Source organism: Gopherus flavomarginatus, chromosome 14 (assembly GCF_025201925.1).
Source record: "Gopherus flavomarginatus isolate rGopFla2 chromosome 14, rGopFla2.mat.asm, whole genome shotgun sequence".
NCBI classification, from domain to species: domain Eukaryota; kingdom Metazoa; phylum Chordata; order Testudines; family Testudinidae; genus Gopherus; species Gopherus flavomarginatus.
Genome location: NC_066630.1, coordinates 26,231,848 through 26,246,289, shown reverse-complemented (window position 1 = coordinate 26,246,289; position 14,442 = coordinate 26,231,848). Strand labels below are relative to the sequence as shown.

The 14,442-nt window shown below is 42.6% G+C and overlaps 1 protein-coding gene across 5 annotated transcripts in view; it reads left to right on the top strand.

Annotated features, from left to right (window-relative positions):
• Positions 1-4,607: 4,607 nt before the first annotated feature.
• SIAH1 (siah E3 ubiquitin protein ligase 1) overlaps positions 4,608-14,442 on the top strand; it is a 38,645-nt gene continuing 28,810 nt past the window's right edge. The window contains exons 1-2 of one of the 5 annotated variants that reach the window (XM_050923104.1): positions 4,608-4,743; positions 7,838-8,115. The gene's annotated coding sequence lies outside the window, so the exon portion shown is untranslated. Of the gene's footprint in view, positions 4,794-7,837; positions 8,116-10,882; positions 11,439-14,442 lie in introns of those variants that run through there. The other 4 variants (XM_050923101.1, XM_050923102.1, XM_050923099.1 and 1 more) reach the window with 4 other exon arrangements.

Here is a 14,442-nt window from a genome sequence, read left to right as displayed (position 1 = left end):
GAAACTGGCATTTTTTCCATAATCATATAGGTCCTGATCCTACCAATGCTCATGCACATTTTTTACTTTGCTCATGTGAGTTGTCGTTTGAAGTCAAGAGAATTCTCATGTGAATTAAGTTAAGCTTGTGCATACTTGCAAAATTAGGCCCATAGAAAGGTACAGTTAAAGGGCCTGCTCCAGATGAAATCAATAGGAATTTTACCATTGACTTAAACTAGAGAAAGACTATATACTAAGGCCCCTGTCCTGCAAACACTTAAATACAAGCATAACTTTAAACATATAAGTAGTTCCATTGAGCCAAAAGGGACTACTCAGATGTGTAAAGTTACTTACATGCTTGTTTGCAAGATTGGGGCCCAAGGCAGCAAAATGGAGAAGAAAGGTGTGACTATGTTTAGATGCAAATGGAGGTGATGCTAATACATGTACTATAAATTGGTTTGAAGTACTTTTTCTCTTCCTTTTTTCTATTTTGTCATCAAGTAAAAATCACATTTCTGACTGATAATTTATCTACTATTGTTACAAGTAACACCAAGGATTACTATAAATGAAAAAGCACGCTGTTTAAAGACAGTTTCACTGTTTCCGTGAATGAGAAAAGGGTCCTATGGAAAAATAGTAAGCAGTCATGTAATTACAGGCTGTATCATGTTGCATATGCATAGAAGGGGCTGCATTAAGGTTGCACGGGCAATTTTAATTCTTGCATTTCCTAACTTTCAAGTGCTTGACTTTACAACCAAATTAATGTTTTTTTAACATAAATTGTTGAATGTAGTTCTATAAAAGTTAAGATTTTTTTAAAGGAGTCACACATTCAGTAATGGACAGGTATTTCTTAAGTAGGGCCCTTTATATTGCACAATTCCATGAATGCAGTATCCCCAGGACAACTTCTGTATGCAGTTATATGCAATTATTACAAAAAACTTTGCATATTTAAAACTAAAGTGTGGGAACACCATACAATTGGTTTAGATTATATGCTGCTCTTTACTTACAGTTGCATTTGTGTAGTTAAATCAGTTTAGAAACTGATGTAATTGTAGGAACAGGATTTTACAATGTCCTATGAGAATTAATGTATAATTTGATTTCATTCTGTCAGCCACCCTTTTTAAATAGCAGAAAGGAATAACAGACCAGAACAATCCTTCTGACTGATTATGGTCACCCTTTTGTTTTGGGATAAGTTATAATGTCTGCTATGGTTTCCTATATGTATTACAAATTAGGCACTCTAGTTAAATATACATTTCTTTGTTTTAAGGTTTTAGTAAGTAAGAGACAGGATCTTGTATTGTATATATGTTAAGGTTAGAGGAATGTTGAGGATCTGAAGCCCCAATGTGAATTGTTTTAGTTAAAAGATTTAGCAAGGTTGGATTTACAATGTATTCTGCTGAATATACAATACTGCTGTCTGAATACCTTTGAAAATTTCTGTAAGAGATTATTTGTGTGAATGAGGAATGCAAGCATCAGGAAAAGATAAGGTGTGAAAGCCATCACAAATGTCCAGATAGTCAAGAAAAAGTTAGAGACTTGGAAAGGCCAGGAGACAATCAGAAAACATCCATTGTATCCAATGCTAAACATGTTAGCAGCATTCCTCAGAGGTGAGGCAGGCACCCCCGAAGACAACAAATAGATGATAATGATGGGAAGCTTGACAATAACCATCAAATAATCACCATCAGTGATCTCCAAAAAAACACCATCCTGGCCACTATGGATATGGAAGCCCTCTACACCAACATTCTACACAAAGATGGACTACAAGCTGTCAGGAACAGTATCCCCGATAATGTCACAGCTAACCTGGTGGCTGAACTTTGTGACTTTGTCCTCACCCACAACTATTTCACATTTGGAGACAATATATACCTTCAAGTCAGTGGCACTGCTATGGGCACCCACATGGCCACACAGTATGCCAACATTTTCATGGCTGACTTAGAACAACGCTTCCTTAGCTTTCGTCCCCTTACGCCCTTACTCTACTTATGCTACACAGATGACGTCTTCATCATCTGGACCCATGGAAAAAAAGCCCTTGAGGAATTCCACCATGATTTCAACAATTTCCATCCCACCATCAACCTCAGCCTGGACCAATCCACACAAGCGGTCCACTTCCTGAACCCTACTGTGCTCATAAACTATGGTCATATAAACACCACCCTATACCGAAAACCTAGTGACCACTATACTTACCTACATGCCTCCAGCTTCCATCCAGGACACACCACACCATCCATTGTCTACAGCCAAGCTCTAAGATACCACCGCATTTGTTCCAATCTCTCAGACAGAGACAAACACCTACAAGATCTCTATCAAGCGTTCTTAAAACTACAATACCCATCTGCTGAAGTGAAAAACCAGACTGACAGAGCCAGAAGAGTACCCAGAAGTCACCTACTACAGGACAGGCCCAACAAAGAAAATAACAGGACGCCACTAGCCATCACCTTCAGCCCCCAACTAAAATGTCTCCAGCGCATCATCAAAGATTTTCAACCTATCCTGAAAGATGATCCCTCAGTCTCACAGATCTTGGGAGTCAGACCAGTCCTCGCTTACAGACATCCCTGTAACCTGAAGCAAATACTCAGCAGCAACGATACACCACACAACAAAATCACTAACCCAGGAACCTGTCCTTTTAACAAAGCCCGATGCCAACTCTGTCCACATATCTATTCGACACCATCACTGGACCTAATCACATCAGTCATGCCATCAGGGGCTCGTTCACCTGCACATCTACCAATGTGATATATACCATCATGTGGCAGCAATGCCCCTCTGCCATGTACATTGGCCAAACCGGACAGTCTCTACGCAAAAGAATAAATGGACACAAATCTGACATCAGGAATCATAACACTCAAAAAACAGTGGGAGAACACTTCAGCCTCTCTGGCCACTCAGTAACAGACTCGAAGGTAGCAATTTTGCAACAGAAAAACTTCAAAAACAGACTCCAAAGAGAAACTCTTGAGCTTGAATTGATTTGCAAATTAGATATCATTAACTCTGGCTTGAATAGAGACTGGGAGTGGCTGAGTCATTACACTACTTGAATCTATTTCCTTATCATAACTATCCTTAACCTCTTGTCAACTGTCTGTAATTGACCATCTTAATTATCACTACAAAAGTTTTTTTCCAGCTGATAATAGGTCATCTTAATTAATTAGCCTCTTAGAGCTGGTATGGCATCGTGTGTGTGTGTGTGTGTGTGTGTGTGTGTGTGTGTACATATACTCTTATTATATGTTTCATTCTATGCATCTGATGCAGTGGGCTATAGCCCACGAAAGCTTATGCTCAGATAAATTTGCTAGTCTCTAAGGTGCCACAAGTACTCCTGTTCTTTCATCAAATGATAACACCACTTATGGACTAATGATTACAGGATGACATTGCAAAATGCATCGACTCAAATGGGAATTTACAACTATAAAGCTGGGGTGTTTTGCCATGGAACTCTTAATTTGGGACCTGATCTGTGGTCCCAGATTCATGCAGACATCCACCTAAATATTTGCTTGTACAGATCAATTGCAGGATGAAGACCCTTGGCACAGGGATCTTTTAATGGATTTTCGACATCACACTTAGGAGTGCTATCATGTAATTAGCAATTTGGAGCAACTACCATGTTTACAACTCATACATTATAAATTTTTGCCTTAACAGAATTGAAAACCAAGGGTAAGCATACACAGTAAATGAAGCTGTAATTATAATGCAGGTAGGCATATTTGTGCTAGCTTTAGGTAATAATAGCAGTAAAGATGCAGTAGGACAGGCTTCAGCTCCAGGCTAGCTGCCTCAGTACTGCCAGGGACATATTCAGGGTACGTATGTAGCCTGTATGACAATCATTTGCTGTGTAGAGGTACCTGATAACAGAAAACAAGTCAATCATTAAAGTGAGACAATAAGAGGTGCAGAACAAGTGCAGAGTCTGCAAGGGGGGCAGGGCTAGTGACCTGAAGTCATATGGGACTCTGTGAACATCAGAACAGGAAGGCTCAGCACTTTTTGAGGCAAACTAATGGGCCACGTCCATGTGATAAGAACCCAATGGCACAGCAGGACTGGGGACACAAAACCGTCATTGTGTCAAGACACGGAGGGGCAGAAACTGCTTTTCAGCCCCACGGGGGATCTGACGTGGTCCTGAGAGAGCTAGGCTGATGGAGAATAGGTGACAAGGCTGCCCTTCGTGGGCTCCACTGCCTAACGGGGGGTAAAAAACAACACACGTGGGGCATGGGGGACCCCCTGGGAATGGGAGGGACCTGCTGTAGTCCCAGGTGCGCACTCTGTAGAGCTCTGGGTGACCCCTGTTTGGGGGGCTGCCTGAGGTGCTGGGGGGGCACGAGTATGGGGGTGCCAAGGTGCCCGGCTCGTGAGATCACCGGCCCGCGATGAGGTCACGAGCGGGCCCCAGGAGGCTGGCGGGGCCTAGGAGAAGCCAGCGGGCTGGGTGCGCGTGCGCGGAGGCAGCTACCGGGTGCGCGCCTCCGCCGCCCGCGTCGGGACCTGGGAGCGCGCCTCGCTGGCGGACTGTGCATCGCGGCCGGCGCGCTCCCGTGCGTGGCGGTGTCTCCTCGGCCGGCGGCGGGCGGGAGGGAAGGAGCGAGCGGTTGGTTTGTCGGGCCGGGCCCCAGCCGTGTCGGCGAGAGCCTCGCAGCGAGTCGCCCCGCAGCCGGGACGGTAAGGGGGAGCCAGGCCGCTTGCAGCGTGGTCCCGCCCAGCGCCCACAGGTGAGCGGGGAGGGAGACCGGCCGGGCGGCCGCTGAGGGGACGGGATCTCTCGCGGCGGCCTTCCTCTCCTCGGTCCCCGCGGGAGGCTGGCGGGCGCCGCGCCCGGGAGAGGCCCCGTCCCGAGCCCCAAGGGCGGGAGAGTCGCCGCGGCTGCAGAGGAGACTCGGGACAAGGCCCCGCCGCGGCCTAAGCCCAGCCTCGGCGCCCGGCTTCCTCTTCCCGGGAGCAGCCAGCCCGACGCGCCCCGGGCTCCGGCTGCGAGGGGCAAGGGGTGCCTCGGGCGCGGCGCTGAAGGACGGGCCTGGGGTCCCCGTTTCGGCGCCAGGCCCGAGTCTCCGTGGCTAGGGAAAGCGAGCCTGTGCCGAGTTCGGCTCTGGGGGCCGGGCGGCTGCCTGTGCCCCCGGGGAAGGCGAGCTCGCCTCTGTCGCCAGTCCGAGGCAGCCTGGAGCTCGCCTGCTGGCTGCGGACGAAGGGGTTTGTTTTGAAGCCCTGTGTGGGCCCCCGGGGCGCGGTGGAGGCGCCGCTCCGCCTCCGGGGCTGCCCCTTTGTGAGCCCGGCCTCGTTGACTCGTGCGCTTTGTGTCTGTGTTGCGGGAGTGGAGCCGAGCTCGGAGCTCGCAGCCGGCAGGGCGAAGGTCAGCAGGGCCGCAGCGTGTCTGGGAGTGAGAGGGCTTGAGTGTGGGGGAGAGCTGCTAAGCCCCGTCTCAGGGGGGGTCTCAGTGAAACCAAAGGCCAGGGAGCCTCTGCCCGCTCCCATCACCCACTCCCCCATGGATTCCGCTCAGATGGGCTTCTGTGATACTGGACTAGCTGGGCCAAGGATCTGATCCCATGTGGCAATTCCTGTGAGATCCAACGTCTCCATTCTCTTATCTCCCCTTCCTCCCCTGGGAGGAAGATAGGGGAGTTCTGCTCATCCCTTCCATCACTCTGCCCTTCCTCCCTATGGTCCCAGCAACCCAAACCTGCAGCACTGCTGCTTTACTCTTCCATTTCTCCCTACTACTCTACACTTTTAATTAGCACTGTCTAGTCTGCAGTGATATGTTATTACTGTTTGTAGTAATAAACAAAATATAACCACTCATCAAACACAGAGGAAGAGAGTCTCAGAGCAGTGTACAGATTAAAAATAAAAAGAGGAAAGGTGGGAGAAACAGTTCCTTTGCATAGTAGGCAAACATCTTATGAATTACTTTGTTTATTTAAAGATAAATATACTAAACTACTCTTCCCACATCCTCCTTCTACAATCCAGCCCTCTCTACCATATTCCCAGTTTTAGTGTACTTATCTCTTTTTCCTCCCATGAACAGTTCACTCATGAGCTAAACTAGTAGACATAGCTAGTTTCTTCTCTGTAAGTCAGAAGTGAGGAGCTCAGGAAAGTTTTAAATGAGGGTCATGGCTTTGTGGGTTTGCAGCTCATGAAAGATATTCTGTACCTTGGGTTCAGCATGGAAGAAAGTATGGGAAGGGTCATGGGATAAGCAGACAAATAGAGCAATGAGGCTAGCTCTGTTGCTGGAGAGACCAAAGGCTTGGTGGAGCCTCTGCTCACCCCTAAATCTTTTACATGGTCTAATGAGCCTGAAGGTTTGAGGAATTTGACTTACAATCCTCTTAATGAAGCACTTGTCCTAAGAAATAGTGAAGGAGTACCTGCTACGATCTATAAATTACTATACAGTCATTTGGGAGTAATATGGATCTTTATGAGGAAGTTGTTTAGTTAATTATAAAACAAATTTAGAGAATACATTTAATAGATAAGTCAAAGTAATTTTAGTTTTGCAACCCATTTTATGCTGATCTGTTAATGTGGAAACTGAACTAATTGTGTAAATAAGATAATTTAATTAATCTGGATGTAAACTAATGTTCTTATCCATCACTAAAAGGTGACTGCAGCAATTCTCTTTAACTTGAGCTAGTGGACAGTAGCAATCAATCTTAAAATTTAGTTAAATCTAAGTGAAAACATAACCTGATATAAGTTAAACTTCTGTGTCTTTTAGTTCTACTAAGTTAAGGTTTCTTAGTTACAAAGGTAAAGACATGTCAATATCTTGTACAGTGACCCTTTTCAAGCAATTTTCTGTGATTGTCAGGTTGTAAACTTCTGAGGTATACATGCAACTTTTATCTTTAAAGAAATGTTGTTCACTTGTATATTTTTGTAAGGGTCTTAATTGGGTGCAGCCAAATAATCTCCCCAGCATATACTATATTACAACACAATCAGTAAAATACAAACAACACTGGGTAGTCACATTTCCAGGTAATAGTACGGGTTTACCTGATCTGTCATTCAATTAGCACATACTTCTCAGTGGCAAAAGAGCTTTTAATTCCATGATTTGGGGCATTTCATAACTTATTGAAATTTACTTAGGGATATACTGTCAACATTTTTTGAAGTGTTTTTAGTGTAAAACAAACAGCTTCAATACCTAAATAGCACTGATGCATAGTTTGCTCTTTTACAGTACCTTACCTGTAGTAACTCCTAAATTCTAATCCAGACTGTGCACTGATTTTCTGTATGGCTTTGGGCAAGTCATTTCAACTGCACGACTTATTACCATTATCTGTAAAATGGGGATTCTTAACCATCTCTCTATGACGTTGTGTGACCTGGTTAATATTACTAAAGTGCTTTTATCATATAAAGAGCTAAATAAGTACAATTAACCCTGAATACATGCACTTTGTTTTCTTGTGGTTGGTGATGTAGGTGGGGGAGGAGTGTATGTCTGTGGTGGTATCACAACATTCATCATTGTGCTGAGAATTGAATATAGAATTACAAATTACTTTATTTCCCCAGTGAAAAATGGTTTAGTGTGAAAACTGCAGAATCTAGCTCACTTTGTTTTTCTATATCTGGAATTGTATCAAACATTTATTATAATTCATATTTCTGTGTAGTAAAACTGGTACAAAATATATGTAGGCAAGTACATTTTAAAATAATAGCTGACCGTTTCCTCCTTTTGTCTGTCTGACCTGAGGTCGCAATTCTGTATATTTTCCTGTATTAGTTGATGACCATGTGAACACACACAGCAAAGCAAGCAGAGTGCAGCACCTTGCATTACTTAAGCTATTGGTGATGTCATCTGCTCTTGAAAGACAACAGAACTTTGAACTTCGGTCTTTGGTGTTGGCAAGTATAAAGCCTTTCAGTTCACCTTTTAAAGGTCTGCTCTGGCATTTATTGTGCATTATACTCAATGAATTTTATGGTTATACAAGGGATCCTAAATCAGACTCTAATACTGCAGAATGTGACTGCAACAGATTTTCAAATGAGTCGGGGGTAAGTGTTGAATTTTGAACACTGTGCACTAAATTGTGGATATTCTGAAAGGGAAGAAAGTTTGTTTGAGTGGCATTTACATACTGTTTATGATGTATTCTCAAACAGCTGCATTCAGAAGAGTGGCTTCAGATTTGCGAAGGAAATGTCCTTGCTAAGCGTGATTAATGTGCAGATTGTCTAGAGAGTTAAATGATTTTGATTTACAGGGATGAGTTTTAAAACTTGCTATTGAATTGTAAAGGAGGAAAAAAACTTCAGAGTAAATTACTTAACATAATTTCCTGTGGATGGTGCCTTGCTTGATGATGTAGGTATGTTGAAATGCTTATCTTTATTGTTCCCATTTACTATAAATCACAATCTTTGCTTCTGTATTTAGAGAAATTCTCTATTAGCTTTACTGTGGTAAGCTCCTTTTTTATAAATCTCATTAAAATTTGCTGTAGGGTGAAACTTGATATAAGGTCTTGGTCTGAAAGGGAATTTTAAAATAAATTTATCAGCATTTGTATGCTTTGCCTGTTTTTATAGCTCAAAAACAGCATAACTTTTAAAGTGCAATGCTTAATCATTATTCTCTATTAATAAATTAACGTTTTGAAAAGGTAGAATAGTGAAGTTGGTGGTCTTTTACAAATTACTGCCCACTGAGACACTGGGGGTGCAAGGTCCTGCAGGCTATGGTCATTCAGTCAGTGCAATGAACCTCAAATTTAAATGTCTGCTTGAGATGGTAGATTGTCATGGCTTCATTGTGACTTTCCTATTTAGCAAAACATTCTGATTTATATTTTCCCCAAGTAGATGCAGTTCTGAAATCTTTTGAGAAACATGGCATTAGGAAAGTTTACAAAAATTAAGTTTTTTAAAAAGTGCTAATAAGAATAATCAGGAACAAACTAATATATTCAAATGTATTGTGATGTTTTTCCATAGATACACTTGAAATCTGATGTATAACTTGTTACTAAGGCCTTCGTCTTGCCATGAGTTCTGTGTGAGTGGAGCCCCATTAACTTCAGTGATGTTCTACACAGGCACAGGGATACACAGGGGTACACCTGCATAGAATTCATCTAGGATCGGGGGCAGATTCCTTGTCTGAACACAAGTTGCACTAGTTTAAATCAATTTAAAAGTCAGTTTTAGTTAAGCAAGTGCAACTTTTCTGTGTAGACAGGGCCCTAATATTTTCTTTTCCCCCTCATCCTTAAAGTATGATTCTTTTCTGATAAGTAGCTGTAAAAATGGCATCTTACTCAACAGTTTTGCTCTTTTTATGTATTCGGAGACACACTTGCTTATTTTTAGTTATCAAAATATGATTTTAAAACTCTTTATTCCCTATAGCACTGAAGACTCAACATAGGTGAGAGCTAGATTCTGTTCCTTCTTGTGCATCAACATAATTGTTTATAACAGTGTTTTTCAATCTTTTTTCATTTGCGGACCCCTAAACACTTTGAATAGAGGTGTGGACCCCTTTGGAAATTTTAGACAATCTGTGGACCCCCAAAGGTCTGCAGACCACAGGTTGAAAACCACTGTTCTGTGGTAACGGCAACCTTTTGTGGACCCCTTAGACATAGTCTGTGGACATCATGTTGAAAACCATGGGTTTATAGCATTCTAATTGCTTACATCTGTGCAACATTGATGGCAATGGGGTTACACAAAATGAATATCAGTTACACAGGTGTGACTGAGAGGGTAGTCTGGCAGAACAGGTTGAGTTTGTAGGGCTGACAGAAAAAACCTTGTTTTACTTGTAAAATGAGCATGTTTGGTACATAACTGATGCCATTTTCAGTCACTTTTCAGTACAAAACTTCCAAGTAAGTTGTAATATCCTTATAATTACCCCCCAAACAAACAAAAGAAACCACATCAAAAAACCCCCCAAACTGTTAAAACATCCTTCTAGGTTGCAAATTTAAGGACTCAGAAGTTAGAAAATGCAGAATTTATAATGCTCGTACAACCTTAATTCTGCCAGTTTTCCTGAGCAATGCAAGAGAGAAGTGAAAAGGTGATTTTTAACAGTTTATAATTTGGCTAAATCTGAACAAAATATCCTGGGACAAAGAAAATACACTCCTCTAACCCAAGGGCTTTCTCCTCGCTGAATTTGAAAGGCCAGTCTCAAACAATGGAACCTGTGCTTAGAACTTCACAAAAAAGGTCAAGAATTTTTTAAAAGTGTTAGCCTATATAGAGAGGTTGCTACCAGCACTCCCTAAAATAAAGATGGTAAATTGCCAGACCTGTAATCTGAAGCTTTTTTTAATCTTCAGGGTGGATACAAGACAGTTGATGAGGGAGGATGTTGTAAACTTCTTCCAGTTTTCCTCATCCATGACTTAGGGTACGTCTACACTACCCGCTGGATCGGTGGGTAGCGATTGATCTTTTGGGGATTGATTTATCGTGTGTAATGTAGACGTGATAAATCGATCCCTGATCTCACTCTCCCGTCGACTGCTGAACTCCAGCTCAGCAGTAGGCGGAAGCAAAGTGGACGGGGGAGCGGCGGCCGTCAATCCCGCACCACGAGGATGTGACGTAAGTGATTCTAAGTTCATCTAAGATGCGTCGACTTCAACTACGCTATTCTCGTAGCTGAAGTTGCTTATCTTAGATTGTTCCCCCCCTCCCCTAGTGTAGACCAGGCCTTAGAGAGACCATTATTAGGCCTGAGTATAGTTCAGTGCTGATGTCCGTTTGGGTGTTAGCTTCTCTTCTGGGCAAGTGGAATGCTTGGAAACAGTTTACTTGAACAATAGGACTGAGACTGCGAACTCACTTTGCATAGGTCATCAGACAGCAGTGACTTTTGGTTACTACCAAACTGGGCTAGATTTGAATACATGATCTAAAATGGTTAGTGTTCAGTGTTCCCATTACCAATATCCTGAGCCTTCAATCCTTCGGAACTCTGTTTCTATCTTGTGTGTTTGCTCTAGTACTGAGCTTGCCATATCACTAATATATTTGAACATCCCTGTGAGGTAGGCAGTACTATTATCCCCAGTTTTCAGATGGAGAGCTGAGGCACACTGACTTGCCCAAGGTCACACAGAAAATTTGTGGGTGAGTAGGGACTTGAACCCAGGTTGCCTGAGTCCCAGGCTAGCACCCTAAAGACTAGATCATACTTGCAAATGATACTACCTTTTTTTTTTTAGGTTTCAAGGAATCCTGAAGCTTTTTGTGTAATGTGGTTGTTTAAGGAGCCAACAGTCCAGTCTGTTTTTGTTCGCTGTACCTCAGGGTGATATTTTTGGGTAAAGAGCACTAAAGCAGTCCCTGTTATTTATGAGGTAAAGCCCCATTTATTTTCATGAATATAGTTCATAAACAGCATTCTCTGCAGGTCAGTAGGCACTAGAAGCACTGCAAAAATAGCACACTTAGCACTAGTGAACAGAAAATCAGGGAAAGTTACTTGGAAGTAATCCTGAGTTAAGGAGCAGCACTGATGTATATGTAGAAAGTGTTAAGAAATGAAATGCTTAGGAATTTAAGATGATCAGAGATGTAGGAATACCAATAAACTCTCTTACGGCAAGAGCATATATTATTATAATAAATTGAGACCACTTCAGTGCTCTTTTGTTTTACCTGTAGCATATCAGCAAGATGTAAATAGTCTAATATTTCATTTAACGGAGAATAAACAAACATTCCACATCAAATTCCAAAACTTCTCTCATCTATTTAAAAGAATATATATGTTCCAGCAACTTCAGAATGACCATTTTAAATGTGGGCTTGCATCTTGTTCTGACGTCACTCTGTGATTTATCATTGTGTCCTTCAGGGACATGTTACAATTAAAATAAGGAACACACAGGTTTTTGCAGAGGAACTATTTATACACACATGCTCGTTCTTTTTGAAAGCACAAGAGTTACAGATATGTAGAAAAAATAACAAACACTTGGCTCCCTCAGCTTCCTCACCAGTCCTGGGAGTCTTTTGGTCAGAGGTCTGTCTTCATTCAGGCTAAGTGGAGAGTTCCTTGAGCCATGTTAGCCTTTGTCAGTATGGTCCTTTAGGTTTTTAGCAGTGGGCCACTGTAGTCCTAAATTGATGATTGTGGCCACCTGGTAGCAATACTTGTGTGTTTGGACTGCTGCTGATCTATTGTGAAGCACTCCCATGTAAAGGGGTCATAAAAAAGTAAGATCTCTGTCACAGCCTGGCTTAGTTCCATTCCCTCTAAACAAATACCAGCCTGTTGTGAGAGATCCAACTGCTGAGTCCTGTGTGTTGCTAAGCTCCCTAGGTCTGGGTAGTGACTGATGACTATTCTTAGTTCTAGGGTACTCAGACACGTGTTACAGGTCTAATAACCTGTCTTGGCAGTGGAGACTCTGCAGTCTAGCTGCCTAGATTTTGGAACCAGTGCTTCAGCCCTCATTTGTTTATGCATAATCTCACCAGAACTCCACCGTTGTGGTTTAACCCTTAATAGACTTTTGACAGATAAAAAAGGAATATAGGCTTTGTACCAGAACTTAACATACACACTCTTCACTTTTTGGCTACGTCAATACTACACACCTGTGGCAGTGGCATGTAGTATACTGTAGCTACACATCACAGCAAAAAGAATACTGTCTTCACACTACTGTGTGTAGCTCCATGTATCAGTGCAAGGCTCTGGGGGGAGGGATAGCTCAGTGGTTTGGGCATTGGCCTGCTAAACCCAGGGTTGTGAGCTCAGTCCTTGAGGGGGCCACTTAGGGATCTGGGGCAAAATCAGTACTTGGTCCAGTCAAGACAGGGGGCTGGACTCAATAACCTTTCAGGGTCCCTTCCAGTTCTAGGAGATAGGTATATCTCCATATATTATATTAATAGTCAGTTGAAAAAGGTTTCAGGAGCTCCTCACTGCTGGAACATTTTATTGCAGTAAGAAAAGGCTCTGGCGGGGGGAGACCTTTCCCAACTGCCTCCCCATTCCCTGAGCCTTTTTTCCACTGTCAGTCATTCCCTGTGGTGTGGAAGAGCTCCAGCAGTGGGGAGGCAGTGTAACTGGAGTAGCATGGCTTAGGCGAGTGAAAAATCGTGTCACCCTTCAGATGAGTCTTTGCTCATCTAAGCCTTGCCTCACAGTCTACACTGCTCTTTATAACCATGCTAGGAGGGCATGCCCCCGAAAGAAGTGTGCGATGTAGATGCAGCCTCTGATAGCACACAAAATATGTAGATCTGTGCATAAAAGGGGAACTCTTGAGGAGTTGGGTGGTATATTACCTCTGTGTTTGGCACTGAGTCAACCACTCCTGGAACACTGTCCAATTCTATGTTCAAGAAAACTGTAGATTGGAGAAGGTTCAGAGAAGAGTCACAAAAATGATTGAAGTATGGAATACATGCTTTACAGCGATAGATCCAAGGAGCTCAATCTATTTTGACTAACAAAGAGAAGGTTAAGGGGCGACCTTGATTACCATCTATAAGTACCTACATGAGGAACAAATATTTGGTAATAGGCTTTTCATTCTAGCAGATAAATGTATAAAATGATCCAATGGCTTCATACTGAAGCTAAACAAAACCAGACTGGAAATTAGGTGTACATTTTAAACAGTAATGGTAATTAATCATTGGAACAATTTTATTGAGGGTTGTACTAAGTTCTCCGTTACTGGCAATGTTTAAATCAAGATTGGAGGTCTTTCTAAAAGATATGCACTAATTCAAATAGGAATTAATTCAGGAAACTCCAATGGTGTGTGTGATGCAGGAGGTAAAACTAGATTATCACGTTAGTATCTTCTGGCCTTAGACTATACGAATATCTATATGCCATTCCCTCCCTCGGAGTCGTCCTCATTTCTGAGAGGCTTTGGTGGTTTGGTCAATCCAGGTCCCTCTGGCCATTTTACTCTTACCTGGTCTTCTGGTCTGGCAATGGTCCCCTCTTCCCTTCCTTCCCCCACTTGGGCTTGGCTGTGTATTAAAGTTATTCCAGAATAAAGTAGGGTTATTCTGGAATAACTCCCCATATGGATGTTCTTATTCTGGACTAAGGATGCCTTCTTCTAATTTACTGAAGATAAACCAGAAAAAGACACTCTTAAGGCTTGTCTACATGGTGCCACATTGCCCACTGCAGGGCTGTCATAACAATAGATGCAAAACCTGCAGCCCACTTCACCACTACTGCTATGATGATTACCCCCCACAACATACCTTTCAAGATCCATGGATCCTGCTCATGCTTGTAACATGAATCAAAGGCCTGAACACCAGCTGTGTGTGTGAAACTAGTCAATCGATCCCTGTGCTCTTCAGTGAACTCTCACAGAAAAA